Raw genomic sequence first — 21,673 nt, forward strand, 5'->3', positions numbered from 1 at the left:
AGTGTATAGAGAGGCTTGGGTATACAGAGAGCTAATGTATAAAGAGCAGCTAGTGTATACAAAAGACATCCAAGGGTATACAGAGAGACTCGTGTATGCAGAAGACCGGCTAGTTTATACAGAGAGGCTAAAGTGTACAAAACACAGGCTAGATTATACAGAAGAACGTCCTGGGTATGCAGAGATGGAGGCTAGGGTATACAGAGAGAGAGACTGCGTTACACAGAGAGGCAGGAGTATGCAGACTTGCTAGTGTATACATATGGACTAGTGTATACAGTAGACCGGCTAGTTTATACAGAGAGGCTAATGTGTACAAAAGACAGGCTAGTGTATACAGATAGGCTAGATTATACATAAGAAGGTCCTGGTTATGCAAGAGATGGAGGCTAGGGTATGCAGAGAGAGAGGCTTGGTTACACAGACTTGCTAATGTATACAGACGGACTAGTGTATACAGAGGACCGGCTAGTTTATATAGAGAGGCTAATGTGTACAAAAGACAGGCTAGTTTATACAGATAGGCTAGATTATACAAAAGAACGTCCTGGGTATGCAGAGATGGAGGCTAGGGTATACAGAGAGAGAGTGAGGCTGGGTTACACAGAGCGGCAGTAGTATGCAGACTTGCTAGGGTATACAGAGAGAGAGGCTAGAGTATGCATACTTGCTAGTGTATACAGGCGGACTAGTGTATACAGAAGACCGGTTAGTTTATACAGAGAGGCAAATGTGTACAAAAGACAGGCTAGTGTATACAAATAGGCTAGATTATAGAGAAGAACGTCCTGGGTATGCAGAGATGGATGGCTAGTGTATACAGATAGGATAGATTATACAGATAGGCTAGATTATACAGAAGAACGTCCTGGGTATGCAGAGATGGAGGCTAAGGTATACAGAGAGAGAGGCTAGAGTACGCATACTTGCTAGTGTATACAGATGGACTAGTGTATACAGAGGACCGGCTAGTTTATACAGAGAGGCTAATGTGTACAAAAGACAGGCTAGTGTATAAAAATAGGCTAGATTATAGAGAAGAACGTCCTGGGTATGCAGAGAGAGAAGTTGGGTTACAAAGAGAGGCTAGTGTATGCAGACTTGCTAGTGTATACCGGTGGACTAGTGTATACAGAGAGGCTTGGGTATACAGAGAGCTAATGTATAAAGAGATGCTAGTGTATACCGACGGACTAGTGTATACAGAGGACCGGCTAATTTATACAGAAAGGTTAATGTGTACAAAAGACAGGCTACTTTATACAGATAGGCTAGATTATACAGAAGAACGTCCTGGGTATGCAGAGATGGAGGCTAGGGTATACAGAGAGAGAGAGCGAGGCTGGGTTACACAGAGAGGCAGGAGTATGCAGACTTGCTAGTGTATACAGATGGACTAGTGTATACAGTAGACCGGCTAGTTTACACAGAGAGGCTAATGTGTACAAAAGACAGGCTAGTGTATACAGATAGGCTAGATTATACAGAAGAACGTCCTGGGTATGCAGAGATGGAGGCTAGGGTATACAGACAAATAGGCTAGATTATAGAGAAGAACGTCCTGGGTATGCAGAGATGGAGGCTGGGTTACACAGAGAGGCTAGTGTATGCAAGCTTGCTAGTGTATACAGACGGACTAGTGTATACAGTAGACCAGCTAGTTTATACAGGGAGGCTAATGTCTACAGAAGACCGGCTAGTGTATACACATAGGCTAGATTATAGAGAAGAACGTCCTGGGTATGCAGAGATGGAGGCTAAGGTATACAGAGAGAGAAGTTGAGTTGCAAAGAGAGGCTAGTGTATGCAGACTTGCTAGTGTATACCGGTGGACTAGTGTATACAGAGAGGCTTGGGTATACAGAGAGCTAATGTATAAAGAGATGCTAGTGTATACAAAAGACAACCAAGAGTAGACAGTGAGGCTCGTGTATACAGAAGACCGGCTACAGAGAAGCTAATTTGTACAAAAGACAGGCTAGTGTATACAGATAGGCTAGATTATACAGATAGGCTAGATTATACAGAAGAACGTCCTGGGTATGCAGAGATGGAGGCTAAGGTATACAGAGAGAGAGGCTAGAGTACGCATACTTGCTAGTGTATACAGATGGACTAGTGTATACAGAGGACCGGCTAGTTTATACAGAGAGGCTAATGTGTACAAAAGACAGGCTAGTGTATACAAATAGGCTAGATTATAGAGAAGAACGTCCTGGGTATGCAGAGATGGAGGCTGGGTTACACAGAGAGGCTAGTGTATGCAAGCTTGCTAGTGTATACAGACGGACTAGTGTATACAGTAGACCAGCTAGTTTATACAGGGAGGCTAATGTCTACAGAAGACCGGCTAGTGTATACACATAGGCTAGATTATAGAGAAGAACGTCCTGGGTATGCAGAGATGGAGGCTAAGGTATACAGAGAGAGAAGTTGAGTTGCAAAGAGAGGCTAGTGTATGCAGACTTGCTAGTGTATACCGGTGGACTAGTGTATACAGAGAGGCTTGGGTATACAGAGAGCTAATGTATAAAGAGATGCTAGTGTATACAAAAGACAACCAAGAGTAGACAGTGAGGCTCGTGTATACAGAAGACCGGCTACAGAGAAGCTAATTTGTACAAAAGACAGGCTAGTGTATACAGATAGGCTAGATTATACAGAGGAAGGTCCTGGGTATGCAGAGATGTAGGCTAGGGAATCCAGAGACTGTGTTACACAGAGAGGCTAGAGTATGCAGAAGACCGGCTATTTTTTTTTACAAATAGGCTTGTGTATACAGAAGACAGTCTGGGGAATTCAGTGAGGCTAGTGTATGCAGAGAGGCTGGGACACCGAGACTATTGTAAAAAGAAGGCAGGCTAGTGTATATAGATTACGGGCACCTGTATACAGAAGACAGAGAGGCTAGTCTATATTGAGTGGCTGGTGTACACAGAGAGATTAATGTATACAGAAAAGCTAGCGTGTAAAGAAGACAGGACTTTATTTTTTGCTAATGCAACTACTTTTGAAACATATAAAGTGCTTTTTTCATATTTTGGTGCTGTTAAAAAGTGGTGTGTTGTCAGTGGTGATATCAATGTGACAGTTAATGTGGAGAACTACAACTATTCAAAATAGAGCAAAAGAGTGCTAAGTTTATTTTGTTAAGTCATTGACTGATAGACGTTAAGTAATTGGCCGTTATTGGTTTGGCAGTACATGGTTTATTTTGATGTAAGATAGTTTTATTCTCTACTTATAGCCGTGTTTTAGACGACTTTATTATTAGCATTATTCGCATTATTCATATATATTATGCAGAGTGTAAGTATTGCAGTGAGACGATATTGCTTTTAAAAGATTTGTATTATTATACATAGCATTGTTAGCAGACCAATAGGACAATTTACATGGCTTAATATTGCAGAGCGTAATTTATCAGGAAAGAGATCCAAAGCGTTAGTTGCAGTAGCTTCATAAAACTGAGAAATCGTTGCATTACTCTAAATTTAAAATATGTTCCGGTTGCACTGAAAAGACGATATTAGATGAGTGATCTACACATTTCGTTTACTATTTCACTATACCGGCTAAATGTTAATATGTTAATATGTGCTGCGTGTAAGGTAGAAATTAGATGGTTTAGTGTGAGCTGGTTTACCAGGATTTAGAGATAGTAATCTGTTTATACTAGTATATAAATATAGCAAAATAACTATAACGGGTTTAAGTGGAAATACACGAAATAACAGCAACAACGTGTGTAGGTTTTTATCAATCAAGTTCATTACGTGTCTTTAATCATGTAGTGATATTGGAGCACAAGGATGAGCAAGCATAATAACTAACAGATGACATGGCAAAAAGACAAACTGCATTAGAAATGTGAATATGAATTAGAGTTGAAATGCCAATCTCCAGGGCTTCGTACAGCAAAGTGTGAGCTAAGCAGCTAAATATTCTGCAATAGCAGAGATTAAGTATTGCAGTCGAAATGAGATCGGAAGCGTTAGTTGCAGTAGCTCCAAAATGACTGAGAAATCATTTCATTACTCTAAATGTAAAAGTTATCCCGGTAGCACTGAGTGGACTGATATTAGATGAGTGATCGTTCTAGTACAAATTCAGTTTCCTATAGCAGAGAGATACCAGCTAAATGTGAGACGAGCAATTAAACTGTTCACGGTAGCTTTGCATTACTCTTAATATGTGCAGCGTGTAAAGAAGCAATAAGATGGTTTTGTATTATCCTAAAATTAGCAGTATACGTAATAAAGGTGAGTAGGTAACCTGGATTTAGACATAGCAAACTCTATAATCTAATTTAGCAAAATTAGAAAGGATAATATTGAGACAGTATATAGGTCGAGTTTAACTGGAAATACACAAAATATCTAGCTTACCTTTACATTGTTCAATAGAGCGTTGCAAAAGTAATACCAAGGCAGAATGTCGGAATAGCAATTAGATGAGATGATTGCTGTAATCATGAAATATCAGCAACGACTAGGTTTCTATCGGATGAGAAAGTATAATAACTGGCAAAGTATGACATGGCAAAGAGACAAATTGCATTAGAGATGTGAGATGGACATGAAATGTCAATCCCCATTGGTTACTTACATGTAAACGCGGCTACATACAGCAAAGTGTGAGCTAAGCAGCTAAAGGGTATTTAAGAGTAAATTGACGTAGCTTGAAAATTCCAACGTGTAAATCGTTCCATTAAATATGTTACGCACGAAGACGGCTTACACTGACTGTTTTCCGTTTCCATTGGTCATCGGCATAATGTATCAGTAACCATGAACATTAATAGTGATAGACAGCTTACATTAGGATGTATGCATGATGTGAATGTAAAATGAATGTAAAATAGTTGCATTATGTGTTATTAATGTAATCAAACTGTATTGCTATGCTTTGCTACTGCAACCACTTCTCAATCAAGTCCCACTGCTTTTCTCACTTTTTGCCGCTGTTACAAAATGTGTTGCAAGTGTTATGTGTTACAAATGGTTATCAGTGCGACAGTTAATGTGGAGAAAAAGTAATACACAAAATAGAGTCAGAAAGAGAATCCTATTGCATAGAGGTAGCGAGAGATGGTTGCATTAATCTTAATGTGCAGTGTGTAAAAGGTTTTAAAAAGATGGTTTTGTGTGACTTTTGCTTTAACGTAAAATTAGTTGTAGACATTATAATTTGTTACAATGATTTAGAGATAGTAATCTCTATAAAATAATAATAATAAGTATAGCAAAACAAATTAGGAAAATTTTGAGGCAGTATGTATAGTCGAGATATAGTGAATACACAAAAGGGATCAAGGGATAGTAGCAAAGTCAAGGGATAAATGCAAAGGTACTCTATTTAACAGTAAATTGACGTAGCTTGCAAATTCCAACGTGTAAATCGTTCCATTAATTTTGATGCTCAAGAAGACGGCTTACACTGACTGTTTTCCGTTTCCACTGGAAAGAGAATCCTATTGCATAGAGGTAGCGAGAGATGGTTGCATATGGCAGAAAGACGGCTTACACTGCTTTTCTCACATTTTGCTGCGGTAAAAAGAAATGTTTTGTCACTGTGTTTTAACTGTGACAGATAAGGTGGAGAAAAAGAAGTAATACAGAAAATAGAGTCAAACAGTGGAAACTTTATTTGTCAAGACAGCTGATACTTGGTTGAGCAATAAAACTGTTTTATTAAGATGTAAGACTAGTTTTATTCTCTACATATAGGGTTTTCAGAGAGTTGTATAATATAGGCGACCAATAGGACATTTAAATGGCTTAATATTGTAGGGAGGAAGTATCGCTGTTCAATGGTAAGAGATTGAAAGCTTAGCTTGAAAATGGCCGAGAAATAGTTGCGTTAGTCTAAATTTAAAGGATATGCCGGTACCAATGAGAAAGCTTATATTAGACTAGTTGATCTTTGCATTACACAATCCTATTATTATTATTATTATTATTATTATTATTAATAAGATCATAGTGCAGAGAGATACTCAGTTAATGTCAGAGATACTCGGTCAATATCAGAAAAGCAATAAAACTTTTTACATCGTTAGAGAGCGATGGTTACATTACTCTTAGTATGTGCAGCATGTCTGGTAGCAAATGGATGGTTTTGTGAACATTTTGCATTAAGGTACAATTAGCGGTAGAACTCATGGAAGTGAATAGATTTAAGCGGATTTTGAGATAGTACTCTCCATTTCTAATAAGAAATAAAGAAAAATAAGTCAGGATGGTGTGTCAGGACTGTCACATACTCACAGTCCCGGTACAAATATGCAAAATAGAGCAAAAGCGTACATGGTTTATTTTGATGTATGATAGTTTTATTGCATGCTTGATGTGGATGATTAAAATCGTGTAGTGATCTATATTTAGCATAAGAATGAAAAGGCATAACATGGCAATGAGACAAACTCCATTAGAGATGTGAGCTAGATGAAATGATGAGATGTCTCTGTATAGCCCAGATTGTCTTCTGTTATCACTTAGCCTACCCTCTAAATTCACTAGCCTCTCTATATACACCAGTATGTTTACACTAGCCGGTCTTCTGCATACAAAAGCCTGTCTTCGATATATACTAGCCTATGTTCTGAATACACTAGCCCGTCTTCTGTCTTCTGTATCCTCTGTATAAACTAGCATCTCTGTATACCCCAAACTGTCTTCTGTAAAAACTTGTCTCTCTTTATAGCCTGTCTAGCCTTTCTTCTGTACACACTAGCTTCTCTGTATACACTAACCAGGCTATATACAATAGCTTCACTCTATGCACTAGCCTCTCTGTATAATCTAGCCTCTCTATATACCCTAGATAGTGTTCTGCATCTCCGTAGTGGTAGCCTCTCCGTAGAAGCCAGCCTTTATTCTGTATTCACTAGCCTTTCTTCTGTATGCTGTAGTCTTCTATATATACTAGCTTCTCTGTACACCCTTGCATCTCTGTAATACACTAAACGTGTATGGGAGACTATCTGTGAATACCAGGTGCCGTACATCTTTGTATATACTAGCCTCTCTTTAAATTAGCCTCTCTGTGTACCCCAGCCTCATTGTTTACTCTAGCATCTCTGTATACTCAAGCCTATCTGCATACACGAGTCTGTATTCTGTATTCACTAGCCTGTATTCACTAGCCTTATATATACTAGCTTCTCGCTTCTCTGTACACCCTTGCATCTCTGTACACTAGACTCTCTGAATACACTAAACCCTCAAGTATACCACAGCCTGTCTTCTGTATACATTAGACTGTAAAAACTAGCTAGAATACACCAGCCTGTCTTCTTTACCCAATAGACTCTCTGTATGCACTACCCAGTCTTCTGTATACACTGTCAGCTTTGATGTATACCCAAGCCTGTCTTCTGTATACACTAGTTTCTCTATATGCACTGTCCTTTCTGTATACTCTCGACCATCTCTATACATTAACCTCTCTATATACACTAACATCTTTGTATATACTAGCCTCTCTTTAAATTAGCCTCTCTGTGTACCCCAGCCTCACTGTTTACTCTAGCATCTCTGTATACTCAAGCCTATCTACATACACGAGTCTTCTGTATTGTGTATTAACTAGCCTTTCTTCTGTATGCTGTAGTCTTCTATATATACCAGCTTCTCTGTACACCCTTGCATCTCTGTAAACACTGTGTAAACTAGCCAGTCTTATGTATACACTCGCCGACTGTATACACTAGACTCTCTGAATACACTAAACTCTCTGTATACCACAGCCTGTCTTCTGTATACACTAGACTGTAAAAACTAGCTAGAATACACCAGCCTGTCTTCTGTACCCACTAGGCTCTCTGTATACACTACCCAGTCTTCTGTATAGAATGTCAGCTTTCATGTATACCCTTTCTGTATACACTAGCTTCTCTATATGCACTGTCCTTTCTGTATACACTCGACTCTCTCTATACACTAACCTCTCTATATACACTAACATCTTTGTATTTGTCTTTAAACTAGCCTCTCTGTGTACCCCAGCCTCACTGTTTACTCTAGCATCTCTGTATACTCAAGCCTATCTACATACACGAAACCTGTATTCTGTATTCACTAGCCTTTCTTCTGTATGCTGTAGTCTTCTATATATACCAGCTTCTCTGTACACCCTAGCACTGTAATAGTGCTAGGTTCCTGTATTACAGAAACAGAACACCAGCAATAAGGTGTATACTGTGCAGGAGGCACACAACACCGACTCTAACTTCTGCACTGCAGATGCATGTATTGCAGAAATTGAACACCAGTAATAAAGGGTAGCTTCAGGTGTGTACTGTGCAGGAGGCACATAACACCCACTGTAACAGTGCTAGGTTCCCAAGCAGTAAAGACACTGTCCCTGCCTATCGTCCTCTTTCCCTGACCACCGCAACACACTATACAAGGCCGCCGTGCTGGCGGCCTTATATAGTGTGGGGTGTGTACTAAACCCCCCTGAGCTATAATTGGCCACAGGAATCCTGCCTGTGGTGAATTGTGGCTCTCCTCACAGAGGATGTCACATCTGTTCTTATTATATAGAACCTATTATGCTCCTCGTAAACTTTTTCAGTTTGGCCGAACGGCCGGACGCAAGTTGCCCCCGGTGCGGGAACATGGGGGGAGACATGATGCACATGTTTTGGAGATGCCCGAAGTTGATCCGCTACTGGACAGAGGTGACAGGAACCATTGATCGGGTGGTTGGAACCTCCACCAGGATGGAGGCGAAGTATTGTCTCCTGGGATTAGTTGAAGGAGTTGGAAACCCGGGAAGTAGCCAGATGGCAGTTCTGAGATGCCTATTTCAGGCAAGGAAACTGATTGCTCAACCCTGCTTAGCCTCCAATGTTGGCAATGACTTGGTTTTTTTCGCTTGTTTCCCAAGATGACCATGTTGGCGTTTGTCAAGATGGTTGAGAGTGCCCGAAGAGATCGCCTATGGCCCCATCATCTTGAAAGTGCCTGATCTTGTCTGATCTCGGAGGCTAAGCATTGTCGGGCCTGATTAGTAACTGGATGGGAGACCAACTGGGAATACCAGGTGCCGTAGGATTCTTTTTATGTTGTTGGCGTTGACATGGTTTTTTTTTTCCGCTTGTTTCCCAAGGTGATCATCTTGGCATTTGTCAAGAGGGCTGAGAGAGCCCAAAGAAATCTCCTACGGCCACATCCCCCTGAAAGCGCCCAATCTCATCTGATCTCAGAGGCTAAGCAGGGTCCGGCCTGGATAGTACCTAATTAAAGGTGCCGTAGGAATCTTTTTATATTGTTGGCTTTGACCTGTTTTTCTTTCGCTTGTTTCCCAAGGTGACCATTTTAGCATCAGTCAAGAGTTTTGAGTATGTCCCAAAGCGTTCGTCTGAGGTCACATCACCCTGAAAGCGCCAAATCTCAGAGGCTAAGCAGGGTCTGGGTCAGATGGGAGACCGCCAGGGTCTATGTTGTTGGCGTTGACCTTTTTTTTTCACTTGTTTCCCAAGATAACCATCTTGGTATTTGTCAAGAGGGTTGAGAGTGTCTAAATAGAACACCTATGGCCACATCACCCTGAAAGCGCACAATCTCATTGATCTCGGAGACCTAGCAGTGTACGGCCTGGTTAATACCTGTATGGGAGACTATCTGTGAATACCAGGTGCCGTAGGCTTCTTTTTATGTTGTTGGCGTTTACCTGTTTATTTTCGCTTGTTTCCCAAGGTGACCATCTTGGTGTTTAACAAGAGGGTTGAGAGTGCCCAAAGAGATCACCTACGGCCCCATCACCCTGAAAGTGCCCAATCTCATCTGATCTCAGAGGCTAAACAGTGTCGGGCCTGGTTAGTACCTGGATGGGAGACCGCCTGGAAATACCAGGTGCCATAGGTTTCTTTTTTTGTTGTTGGCTTTGAACTTGTTTCTCAAGGCGACCATCTTGGCATTTGTCAAGAGGGTTGGGCGTGTCTTGAAGAGAACACTTACGGCCACATCACCCTGAAAGCACCCGATCTCATCTGATTTCAGAGGCTTAGCAGCATCAGGCCTGGTTAGTACCTGGATGGGAGACTGCCTGGGAAGACCAGGTGACATAGAAGGATCTGGTCTGGTTAGTGTCTTGATTGGGAGATCGCCTGGGAATACCGGATACCGTAGGATTCTTTTTAAGTTGTTGGCTTTGACCTGTTTTTTTTCCCTTGTTTCCCAAGGTGACCATCTTGGCATTTGTCAAGAGGGTTGAGAGTGCACAAAGAAATTGCTTACGGGCACAACACCCTGAAAGCGCCCAATCTCGTTTGGTCTCAGAGGCTAAGCAGGGTTGGGCCTGGTTTGTACCTGGATGGGAGACCGCCTGGGTTTTCCAGATGCCGCAGGCTTCTTTTTATGTTGTTGGCGTTGACTTGTTTTTTTTGTTTGTTTCCCAAGGTGACCATCTTGGCGTTTGTCAAGAGGGTTGAGCGTGCATTTGATCTCAGAGGCTAAGCAGGGTTGGGACATGGTTAGTACCTGGATGGGAGACCGCCTGGGATTTCTCGATGCCATAGGCTTTAGGTTTAAGCTGTTGGCATTGACTTATTTTTTTTATTTTTTTTATTCTTTTATTAAGTAGAACAACATAAATATAACAGTCAACCATACAGCATGACCCAGGGTCACAATTACATGCTAACAAAAAATAGGCAGCCAAATAACTCTGGGTTCTCAGAGGGGAGTCCTACAGTTTCATGCAGAAAATAGAGAAACCCCACCTCGGACATGTAGTACAGTATAACTAATGCAGCCCTGTTCGGACAAATGTAATCATGGAGAGCAACTGGGACCACAGCGAGCCAGCTTATCATGACCTATGTGAACCAGAGTAAAATATGAGCCGGTCGTGTCCAGAACCCTGGGGCTCTTCTGGGTCCCAAAGGCTAGTAAGGAGACAAGGCATAGTCAAAAGGGAGGATGGGGGAAGAAGAGAGTGCAAAGACGGAGAGAGAGGAGGTGGGGGGATATCGGCGGGGAAAAAAAGAAAAATAAAGACAAAAAGGGAGGGGGGGAATGCCACCCAGGGCAGACATGGCCTACGTAGGTAAACGTTAGATGTTCAGTCGTTTTCTGGGACGGGGGCACTGCTCACCTCCCGAATGTAGTCTCGAGTACCAGTAAAATACCTCCAGGGCCTCCATGTAACACTAAATGCCTCTTCAGTGTTGTGAAGGGTGGCGGTCAATTCTTCCATCCGGAGAATATGATTGACTTTGGAATACCACAGCACCTTGGATGGGGGCTGAGGCTGCCTCCACAGTGCGGAAATGCAGGCCCGGGCGGCATTCAGGAGTTGCATTGTGAGGGTTTTTTTGTATTTTCGAACAGGCTGCTCGGTCAAGTGTAGAAGGCACGCTACTGGGAACCCAAAAGTTCCTCAAGGTCGGGCATGCCCAGAAAAGGTGTCCCATGGTCCCCATATCTGAATTTTACCTCCAACAAACATCCGGGATCGATCTATCCATTTTATTCAGAAGGTATGGGACTCTATACCAGCGTGAGACTATCTTGTATCTTGATATTGGTTTGCGATGGAAGCTTTATGTACTAAGGTCAGGATCTTCCCTATCTGTTGTGGGGTAAATGTGATGCCTAAGTCCCTCTCCCATTTGTGGATAAATGGTGGGGTCGACTCCTCCTCCTGACTACTCAATAGGTTGTACAGGAGGGAGAGGGTGTGTCGCACAGGTTCCCTTTTGTGACAGATGGATTTATAGGGTGTCAGGTCTCTAGGAGTTTAGGGGGCCCTTTGTATGGCCAGAAGAAAGGGACGAAGTTGATAAGCACTAAACAAGTCAAGCGGAGGGTCAGAAAGCTCGGCGTCAGTTTGCGTGGTCGGGAGCCCTCCCGTGGGCCACACCTCTCCCAGACGCTGTTTCCCCACCACTGTCAACTGTCACAGTTTCTTGTTGGTAAATCCCGGTGGGAAGTCTGGATTACCTATAACCGGAGTCATTGGTGATGGCAGGGGAGCAATGTGTGTGCAGCGGAACAACCTCCGCACAACAGCCAACGTAGCTCCCACTACGGGGTGACCTCTGAGGTCTTTTGGTAGGGAGGACAGGAGCCACGGGGAGGTCAATAGGGGAATGGATCCATCCTCAATCTCCATCTCCACCCACTGCTTGTGTGGGCCATTACAATGCCAATCAACGACTCTCGCTAGCAGAGTCACTCTGTAGTATTGTCTGAGATCTGGGAGACCCAGACCCCCCTTGTCCTTTGGTCTGGCAAGCAATTGCAAACGGGCTCTGGGCGGTTTGCGCGCTCAAATAAAGTCCCGGAGCAGCACCTGCAGTTGTCTGAAAAAAATTGGGGGTAACCAGATCGGTAATGTCTGGAACATGTATAAGATCCGAGGGAGGGCCATCATTTTGAATGCATTACAGCGCCCGAACCAGGTCAGTGTTAAAGCATGCCAGTTTCCCAAATCAGATTTCAGTCTATCCAGGAGAGGGACAAAATTAAGCAGGTACAATTGCGCTAAATCCGCTGCGATGTCAACGCCCAGTTAACGTATAGATTTTTCAGCCCAGTAGAATGGAAAAGTGGACCGGAGCCTCTTGGCCTCACCATCCGGGACCGATATATTCAATACAGCCGACTTGGCGCAATTGTTTTTATAGTTTGATAGGCTGCCGTGTCGCTGTAGAGACGCAAGTATTTTGGGAAGCAAAATGTGTGGATTGGAGACGGAAAAAATTAGATCGTCAGCGTACGCCGCAATTTTGTGGTGTGCCAAGGGTTTGGATATGCCAGTAATATTCGGGTCATTCCGAACGTGACACATAAGTGGTTCCAGTGTCAGAATTAAAATTAGGGGAGACAGAGGGCACCCCTGCCTCGTCCCATTAGTGATGGGGAAAGAGTCCGAGCACCCCTCGGTCACCCGTACCGCTGCCGACGGCGTGGAGTAAAGCGACATTACCCTACCCAGCGACAACATAAGCAAGGGCCTTCCCTGTTAATGCGCCGCATGGATTAAATTGAGGACTCGGGCCGTATTGTCTCTAGCTTCCGACTTATTTATATTTTTTTGCTTGTTTCCCAAGGTGACCATCTTGGCGTTTGTCAAGAGGGTTGAAAGTGCCTGAAGAGATTGCCTACGGGCACATCACCCTGAAAGCACCCGATCTCGTTTGATGTTGGAGGCTAATAGAGTCGGGCCTTGTTAGTACCTGGATGGGAGACCGCCTGGGAATACCAGGTGTTGTAGACTTCTTTTTATGTTGTTGGCGTTGACCTGTTTTTTTTTCCGCTTATTTCCCAAAGTGACCATCTTGGTGTTTGTCAAGAGGGTTGAGAGTGCCTGAAGAGATTGCCTATGGCCACATCACTCTGAAAGCACCCAATCTCGTCTGATCTTGGAGGCTAAGAAGAGTCTGGCCTGGTTAGTACCTGGATGGGAGACCACCTGGGATTACCAGTTATTGTAGGCTTCTTTTTATGTTGTTGGCGTTGATTCGTTTTTTTTTTTTTCTTGTTTCCCAAGGTGACCATCTTGGCATTTGTCAATAGGGTTGAGAGTGCCCAAAGAGATCGCTTACAGCAGCATCACCCTGAAAGAGCCCTATCTCTTCTCTTCTCTGAGGCTAAGAAGGGTTGGGCCTAGTTAGTACCTGGATGGGAGATGGCGTTGGAATACCAGGTGCCGTATTCTTCTTTTTATGTTGTTGACATTGACCTGTTTTTTTTTTTCACTTGTTTCCCAAGGTGACCATCTTGGCATTTGTCAAGAGGGTTGAGAGTGCCCGAAGAGATCACCTATGGCCCCATCACCCTGAAAGCGCCCAATCTCGTCTGATCTCGGATGCTAAACAGTGTCGGGCCTGGTTAGTACCTGGATGGGAGACCGCCTGGGAATACCAGGTGCCATAGGCTTCTGTTTTTTTTATTTTTTATTTAGTAGTATGCGACATACATTGTAAAGGCAACTTCACAGAATGTGTGATACAAATAGTTACAATCAAATGATCATATTGCATGGATATCAGAGCCAATGGTAAGAAGTCTGAGGAGAATAGCACGTGTACAGCTTTGCGGTCATATCAAGATGAGATTAAAGCTCCATCTCGTTGGGATCCTCTACCACTTAAAATATTATTGATACTAGCCCTGCTACCCTCGAAGAGTTTAGATATCCATAGATAGGGGAAGAGTATTGTGTAGTAGTCAAATGGGGTCGGAACATACCATTTTCTTTTCCCTTTTTTGAGTTAAGAAGGGAAATAGTAGAACTGAAAGGAGGGAGAAGGGGAAAGAGAAGATTGGGGAAGGAAATGGCAGAAAAGGAAAAGAAGGGGTAAGGGGGTGTCGTGGGTAGAGTGGATAGTGTGGGGTCCCCTCCCAGGGAGCAAGAGACGCCCTCGGCTCACCAGCTCATCAGCTGTCCAACGTTTGGAACAGCGATCTCCAACGATCACCATGAGCTTACTATGTCTCGCGGAGGTATTCTTCCGAAAAGCGAAACTGGGTCCAGTAGAACCATCTGTTCCCATGCTCCTCCGTTTTATCCCTCATTGTGGCAGTCAGGTCTTCCATTCGTTCAATATCATTTACCCTTGCGAACCACTGGGTCACCATTGGAGCAGATTGCTCTTTCCACTGACTTGGGATGCAGGCCCTAGCTGCATTGAGGAGATGTTTAAGTAAGGACTTATGATAACGCTTTCTCGACATAGGAGTTAGATTGAGAAGAACTGCTGCGGGATCATTGGCTAAGGAAATGTCTGCGAACTTGTGGATGAGTCTCAGGACAGGCTGCCAGAATGTTTGTAATTTAGGGCATTCCCAGAAAATGTGGAGAATGGTGCCAGTCTGTTGCCCACAGTGACAGCAGCGGTCAGATTGACCGGGGAATATTTTGGCCAACACCACCGGTGTACGATACCAGCGTGTGATCAGCTTATATGAGATCTCCTGATATTTACTGCAGAGTGACGACTTATGGGCGAAAAAGAGTATTCTGTCCTTCTGTGGTTTGGAGAATGTAGTTTGTAAGTCCCTTTTCCATTTAGCTAGGAAGGGTGGATCCGTGGAGGATTGTGCGTCTGTCAGGATTTGGTAGGACCTAGAGAGGGAACCACGAATTGGGCCATCATCCAGGCAAAGTTCCTCGAAGGGGTGGAATTGTCTAGAGAAGAACGAATGGTTAGGTAGTGGTCCGAGGAAATGGATTAGCTGTCTAGCTCTCCAGCTATCCAATGCAACAGGTACTTGCTCTAGCAGTATGGTCCCCGTGGGAATCAAGCCCGTGGGTCCAAGAAATAGGGCTGCTCTCAGAAGCCCTTTCGGGGCTTGCCTGGTAAAGGCCTGGTCAGACAGGCCCGGAGGGAATCTAGGATGTCCAATAATTGGGGTCATAGGAGAAGGGAAGTTAGTCAGGTGGGAAAGGTGAAAAAAACTATCCATCTCGGCGAGCGAGGGGCCAATTAACGGGTGAGTAGTCACACAGGGCTCCAATGGCCTCCCCGCCCAAGGCAGACCAGCCAGTGGAACCCGCGCCATCTCCTGCTCTAGCTTGACCCATAGCTTCAGTTCCCCATGCCGGTGTCTTATCACATATGGTCCCCCATCGGATAGTGTCCGCTGTGTACTGCGCATGCGCAGTACACAGCAACACAGATTCCGAAAATTGCCGAGCATGAACGGCGCCTGCGCACTGAGTCCAGGTTCTATCCCCACTATCCAAGTGGACATAGAGTAAGAATATAAAAGAGCCGAGCGCAGCGAGGCCGAGCCCGAAGCGTGGCGAGCAAAGCTCGCCTGCGAGGGACCCTCTAATATTCACAACCCTATGTCCGCTTGGATGGTGGGGCTACCACCTCCACTCACCGCGCAGGCGCCGTTCAGCTTCGGAGATTTTCCGAAGCTTCGTCTGCTCCGTACTGCGCATGCGCAGTACGGCGCGGACACTATATCATGGCCGGACAGTATATGGCAGAACACCGGCACCAGTCAACCACCGGTGTCATGTGCGTCGCTGTGTAATATAGAGCAGGGTCCGGGAAGCCAATACCTCCCCGCAATTTCGGTCGCAATAGCATTGCCCTACCAATACGCATATGTTTTCCGCACCAGAGGAACTTGATAAAGATTGAGCGAACCGCATGAAAGAAAGTCTGGGGTATTTTGATAGGTAAGGCTTGTAGTAGATACAGAAGTCGTGGCATCGCGTTCATCTTCAACACATTACAGCGTCCGAACCATGACAGAGCTAGTGGGTCCCATCTTTTAAGGTCCGCTGTAAGCCCATAGGCTTCTTTTTATGTTGTTGGCTTTGACCTGTTTTTTTTGCTTGTTTCTCAAGGCGACCATCTTGGCGTTTGTCAAGAGGGTTGGGCGTGTCTTGAAGAGAACGCTTACGGCCACATCAACCTGAAAGCACCCGATGTCGTCTGATTTCAGAGGCTAAGCAGCGTCAGGCCTGGTTAGTACCTGGATGGGAGACTCCCTGGGAAGACCAGGTGCCATAGAAGGATCTGGTCTGGTTAGTGTCTTTTTTTTTTTTTATTCTTTATTTATGGATTGCAGGTAATACAGAGACAAACTGTAAAAGACATAGATCCCTCAGTTTTCCAGGTTAACAAAAATACATAGTTAATACTTCGTGGGGGACCGGGGGAAACCTAACAACTTATGTCAGCAGCAGCCCCAGCCGTGGCTAGGCCACCACATTATCCCACTCTAATGATCTGGCACCCCAGTGTCTACTTATAAACCAGGGCAGTCCCCGGGGCGATCCCCCTCAAGGCCCAGACTGAGGGGCCTCTAACATCGGTCACCTTCATTCTATTGGTCAAAGAGCTCAGCCGGGACCACCCCGAGGGCCGCCAACCCCTGGCTGGGAAATCAAGGGAACAAAACGAAAAGATCCTTGCAATCACCATGTATTTTAATTATACTTGGGAGTTAGGGGGTAGGGAAAGAGGGGGGAGCAAATGGGCAGGAGAAGGGGATGGGGGTAGAAAGAATGAAAGTTATAGGGGGCTAACAGTGCTACGAGGCAGACGGGGGAGAGAGTGAACCAGGGTGGTATACGAGAAGGGAGAGAAAGAAAGAGGACTCCGATGGGTTCCCACGGCCGGACCCTTCCCTCTATACACGTGCCAGAGCCTACAGATAGGATCTGTATGCGTTGGAAAACCTGAACAGGCTCCAAGACAACCAACGAGCAGTGTGCTCTTCCTCCCTGTCGCCTAACGCTGATGTGAGCTGTTCCATACGGTAGATGTCGAGTCCAGGGTCTATCCCCACTATCCAAGTGGACACAGAGTAAGAATATAAAAGAGCCGAGCGCAGCGAGGCCGAGCCCGAAGCGTGGCGAGCGAAGCGTGGCAAGCGAAGCTCGCCTGCGAGGGGCCCTCTAATATTCACAACCCTATGTCCGCTTGGATGGTGGGGCTACCACCTCCACTCACCGCGCAGGCGCCGTTCAGCTTCGGAGATTTTCCGAAGCTTCGTCTGCTCCGTACTGCGCATGCGCAGTACGGCGCGGACACTATATCATGGCCGGACGGTATATGGCAGAACACCGGCACCAGTCAACCACCGGTGTCATGTGCGTCGCTGTGTAATATAGAGCAGGGTCCGGGAAGCCAATACCTCCCCGCAATTTCGGTCGCAATAGCATTGCCCTACCAATACGCATATGTTTTCCGCGCCAGAGGAACTTGATAAAGATTGAGTGAACCACATGAAAGAAAGTCTGGGGTATTTTGATAGGTAAGGCTTGTAGTAGATACAGAAGTCGTGGCATCGCGTTCATCTTCAACACATTACAGCGTCCGAACCATGACAGAGCTAGTGGGTCCCATCTTTTAAGGTCCGCTGTAAGCCCATAGGCTTCTTTTTATGTTGTTGGCTTTGACTTGTTTTTTTTTGCTTGTTTCTCAAGGTGAGCATCTTGGCGTTTGTCAAGAGGGTTGGGCGTGTCTTGAAGAGAACGCTTACGGCCACATCAACCTGAAAGAACCCGATCTCGTCTGATTTCAGAGGCTAAGCAGCGTCAGGCCTGGTTAGTACCTGGATGGGAGACTCCTTGGGAAGACCAGGTGCCATAGAAGGATCTGGTCTGGTTAGTGTCTTGATTGGGAGATCGCCTGGGAATACTGGATGCGTAGGCTTCTTTTTATGTTGTTGGCTTTGACCTGTTTTTTTTAGCTTGTTCCCAAGGTGACCATCTTGGCCTTTGTCAAGAGGCTTCAGAGTGCCCAAAGAGAGTGCCTACGGCCAAATCACTATACTATATATCTATATCTATAATAATAAATAATATTTTTAGTTATTATATATAAGATACTATATAGGGGATTTGGCCGTAGGCACTCTCTTTGGGCACTCTGAAGCCTCTTGACAAAGGCCAAGATGGTCACCTTGGGAAACTAGCTAAAAAAAACAGGTCAAAGCCAACAACATAAAAAGAAGCCTACGGCATCCAGTATTCCCAGGCGATCTCCCAATCAAGACACTAACCAGGGGGGGCGTGGCCTAGGCATGAAGGAGTGAGGGCGCTCTTTTCCGGAGCTCCCGGTCCGTGACCCCTCCGCACCCCTTTACCACAGTTTGGTCGCATATTTCGGCATCGCCGACATCTCCGCGCTTCGGCGGAACACAGCCAGCCGAGCGGGGTCCGCCGCTGCTGCCATGGACAGGTACTTGGTCCCGCTGCAGCCTCCGGCCTCCACGCCGGATCCAGCCAAGATGGCGCCCGCGGCCTCCGGCGCTCCAGGACACGCGGCACAGAGGGAAGGTGAGCAGACTGCTATGCAGGGACACGACATGCCCCCGTTCTCCCCGCCTAGTGACTTGTCCCCGTGTCTCCCCCGCTCACTGTCCATGGCCTCGCTTGACAGCCCGGACCATAGCGGCCTGCCACCCTGGTTCCCTCACAACTCCCAACTGTCCCAGAGACCCTCCCGCAGTGGAAGCCTCATCCCAGGACCGAATGGCCAGGCTGCTCTCGCCTCAGACACACAGGGGGACCCACCGCTGCCACCAGCACCAGCATTATTGGGGGACAAGGCCATCCTAGCTTTACTCCAAAACCTTCCCACTAAAGCAGACTTTAGCTGTATGGCAGCCAGGATTGAAACGACCTTGCGACATGAAATCGCAGGGGTCAAACGTGACGTGTCGGCTACGAACGAGCGGGTGACCACCCTGGCATCGGATGTGACCTCCCTGACCACTGATGTTTCTGGCCTGCAAGCCGCACATGATACCCTTGCTGACAGAGTGGCACAGTTGCAACTCCTAGTGGATGACCTTGAGAATCGCAACCGCAGATGCAACATCAGGATCAGAGACTTGCCCGAAGCCACTGGCCAGGCAGACCTCAAAGCCACAGTTACAGCTATATTTAACGCCTGTCTGGACTGCGCTGCTGACACAGTAATAGCCATTGATAGAGTCCACAGGACCCTGGGCCCCAGGAGCCCCACAGAGAACCGGCCACGTGACGTTTTATGCTGTCTCCACAATTACTCAGTTAGGGAGGCTGTCCTGCAAGCGTCGTGGCGCAAAGGCAGCATTGATTTTGACGGGGCCCAAGTCACCCTTCTGCCAGATGTATCCCGCAAGACCTTCCAGATGAGACGCTGTCTGCGACCCCTTCTGGAACACCTAACTGAACGGAGGATTCCATACAAGTGGGGCCATCCGTTTCACCTTATAGTGCGCAAAAATGGGAGGCCCCTTGCGCTACGACACCCTTCGGAGGTCCCGTCCTTTCTGGAGGCTTTGGGCCTGCCCTCGGTTCAGGTCCCCGACTGGTTGGCTCCTGTTGTCCCCCAGGGAGCAGTGGCCCCGACGAACAACCCCTCAACCAGGCCACAGAGAGTGAGACGCCACCGTCGATCCCAACGTCAGAGATCGCAGGCCCCCCAAGATCATGAACCCTGAGAGAGTACAGTAATTTTCCGTTATTCCTGTGTTATACCCTTTTTTTTTTGTTTTCTTTTTCTCTACCAACATAGACGGCTGGAGTATCCAGCTTTGTGTTGTTTACCATGCCACGGGCCATTGTTCCCAGTGCCCCCGCTAGGGGAGAGGAAGGACATTGGAAGAACAGAGTTGGACACTGCGCTTCCTGGACGAAGCCCTGAGTCATTGGCGGTACTGTTCACCATTCTCGTTACTGTTTATCTACAGGTGCCCTAGTCTCGGCGCTCTTTGTGTTTTTGGACTGCCTGGTGGTGCCCCCCGGGTGCCCCTGGGCGGCGTTCCCGCTCCCTCCCCCTCTCCCCCCCCCCCCTTTTTTCCATTTTTTTTTTGGGGGGGGAGGGGCGGGTGCCTGGGTGGTATAAATTTATCTATACTCTGTGTTGAAAAGTTTAATATGTTGGTCTAATTATGCACTGTTCTACTGTTGTTAACTGCCCGATACCTGCTGCAGTGATGTTCTATAATGCGTTTGATGTCGTAGTTAAGATGCCAAAGAAGCTCCGTGCACGCCCGATTGCGACTGCATGGACCATGGGATGCTGGAGGGGTACTGCACCGACGAGTTCCTCCCTCTGCAGTGCCTTACCTCTTCCCCCACTAGGCCCCTCTGCCCTAACCAGCAGGTTCTCTCCGATAGGAGCTTTAGCAATTCCCCGATCTATCCCCACCCCTCCTACCCTCCTCCTCCCTACTAACTCCGGACCTTCTCCGCTTCGTTACTGCTTTTCCTTTTTCTCCTCCTCTTCCTCTGTGCTTGAACTCTATATCTACTACTGACTCTGGTGGGGACCGCCGGCCGGGTACCACTGCCGTCATGGCCCTGAAGCTGGTTTCCTGGAATGTGAAAGGGCTGAATGTACCTGAAAAAAGGTCCAGCTGCCTAACAGAATTGTGGCGGATGAAGCCCCAAATAGTTTTCCTCCAGGAGACCCATTTCAGGACAGACCAAATACCACGGCTTTATAGTAAGCACTTCCCCCTGGCCCACCACAGCACGTCCCCTACTTCCAAATCGAGAGGAGTGTGTGTTCTTCTTGCTAAAAACTTGCCGTGGCGCCTGTTAGCTGTCCAAGCCGATAGTGAAGGGAGATATCTCTTCATTAAGGGAACTCTCCACTCGCAAACTTTTACTCTTGCCAACCTATACATGCCGAATGTGGACCAGCTGCCGGCCTTAGAAGCATGCTTGGATGCCCTGGCTGCATTCTCGGAGGGTACTTTGATCGTTGGGGGGGACTTTAACCTCACCTTGGACCCCCGCAGAGACTCATCATCGGGCACCTCTGCGATTTCTGCGAGAACGCGTTCACACATAAGAGACCTGCTACACTCCCACCGACTGATCGATGTGTGGCGTACGCTTCACCCACAGGATAGGGACTATACGTTCTTTTCCACCGCTCATGGTTCTTACTCACGTATAGATATGTTTTTAGTCGACCCACAATGCTATCCCGGCGGTCACAGACACTCAGATAGGCCACATAGCCCTGTCTGACCATGCCCCGATTTCTTTGATGCTGAAGCTACAACAGGAGTCGCGTGGTCAGTCCTGGTGGAGACTGAACGAGTCTCTCCTGAAGGACCCTGAGACCCACGCAGACCTGCTTAGGGAATTAGAAAGTTACTTTGATCATAACCGTGATTCTGTTTCCAACCCCCTCATGTTATGGGCGGCTCATAAATGCTACATTAGGGGCATTCTTATTAAACAT

The 21,673-nt window shown here is 46.2% G+C and overlaps 4 pseudogenes; all 4 read left to right on the forward strand.

Moving 5' to 3' along the window:
* Positions 1–8,944: 8,944 nt before the first annotated feature.
* Positions 8,945–9,063, forward strand: LOC143957619 (5S ribosomal RNA; annotated as a pseudogene).
* Positions 9,064–9,756: 693 nt separating this feature from the next.
* On the forward strand, positions 9,757–9,875 carry LOC143957391 (5S ribosomal RNA; annotated as a pseudogene).
* A 3,459-nt stretch (positions 9,876–13,334) lies between these two features.
* Positions 13,335–13,453, forward strand: LOC143957444 (5S ribosomal RNA; annotated as a pseudogene).
* A 323-nt stretch (positions 13,454–13,776) lies between these two features.
* Positions 13,777–13,895, forward strand: LOC143957559 (5S ribosomal RNA; annotated as a pseudogene).
* The last annotated feature ends 7,778 nt before the right edge of the window (positions 13,896–21,673 follow it).

The sequence above is a fragment of the Lithobates pipiens genome, unplaced genomic scaffold, assembly GCF_037356315.1.
Source record: "Lithobates pipiens isolate NorthernLeopardFrog02 unplaced genomic scaffold, aLitPip1_a1.2 Scaffold_52, whole genome shotgun sequence".
Taxonomy (NCBI): domain Eukaryota; kingdom Metazoa; phylum Chordata; class Amphibia; order Anura; family Ranidae; genus Lithobates; species Lithobates pipiens.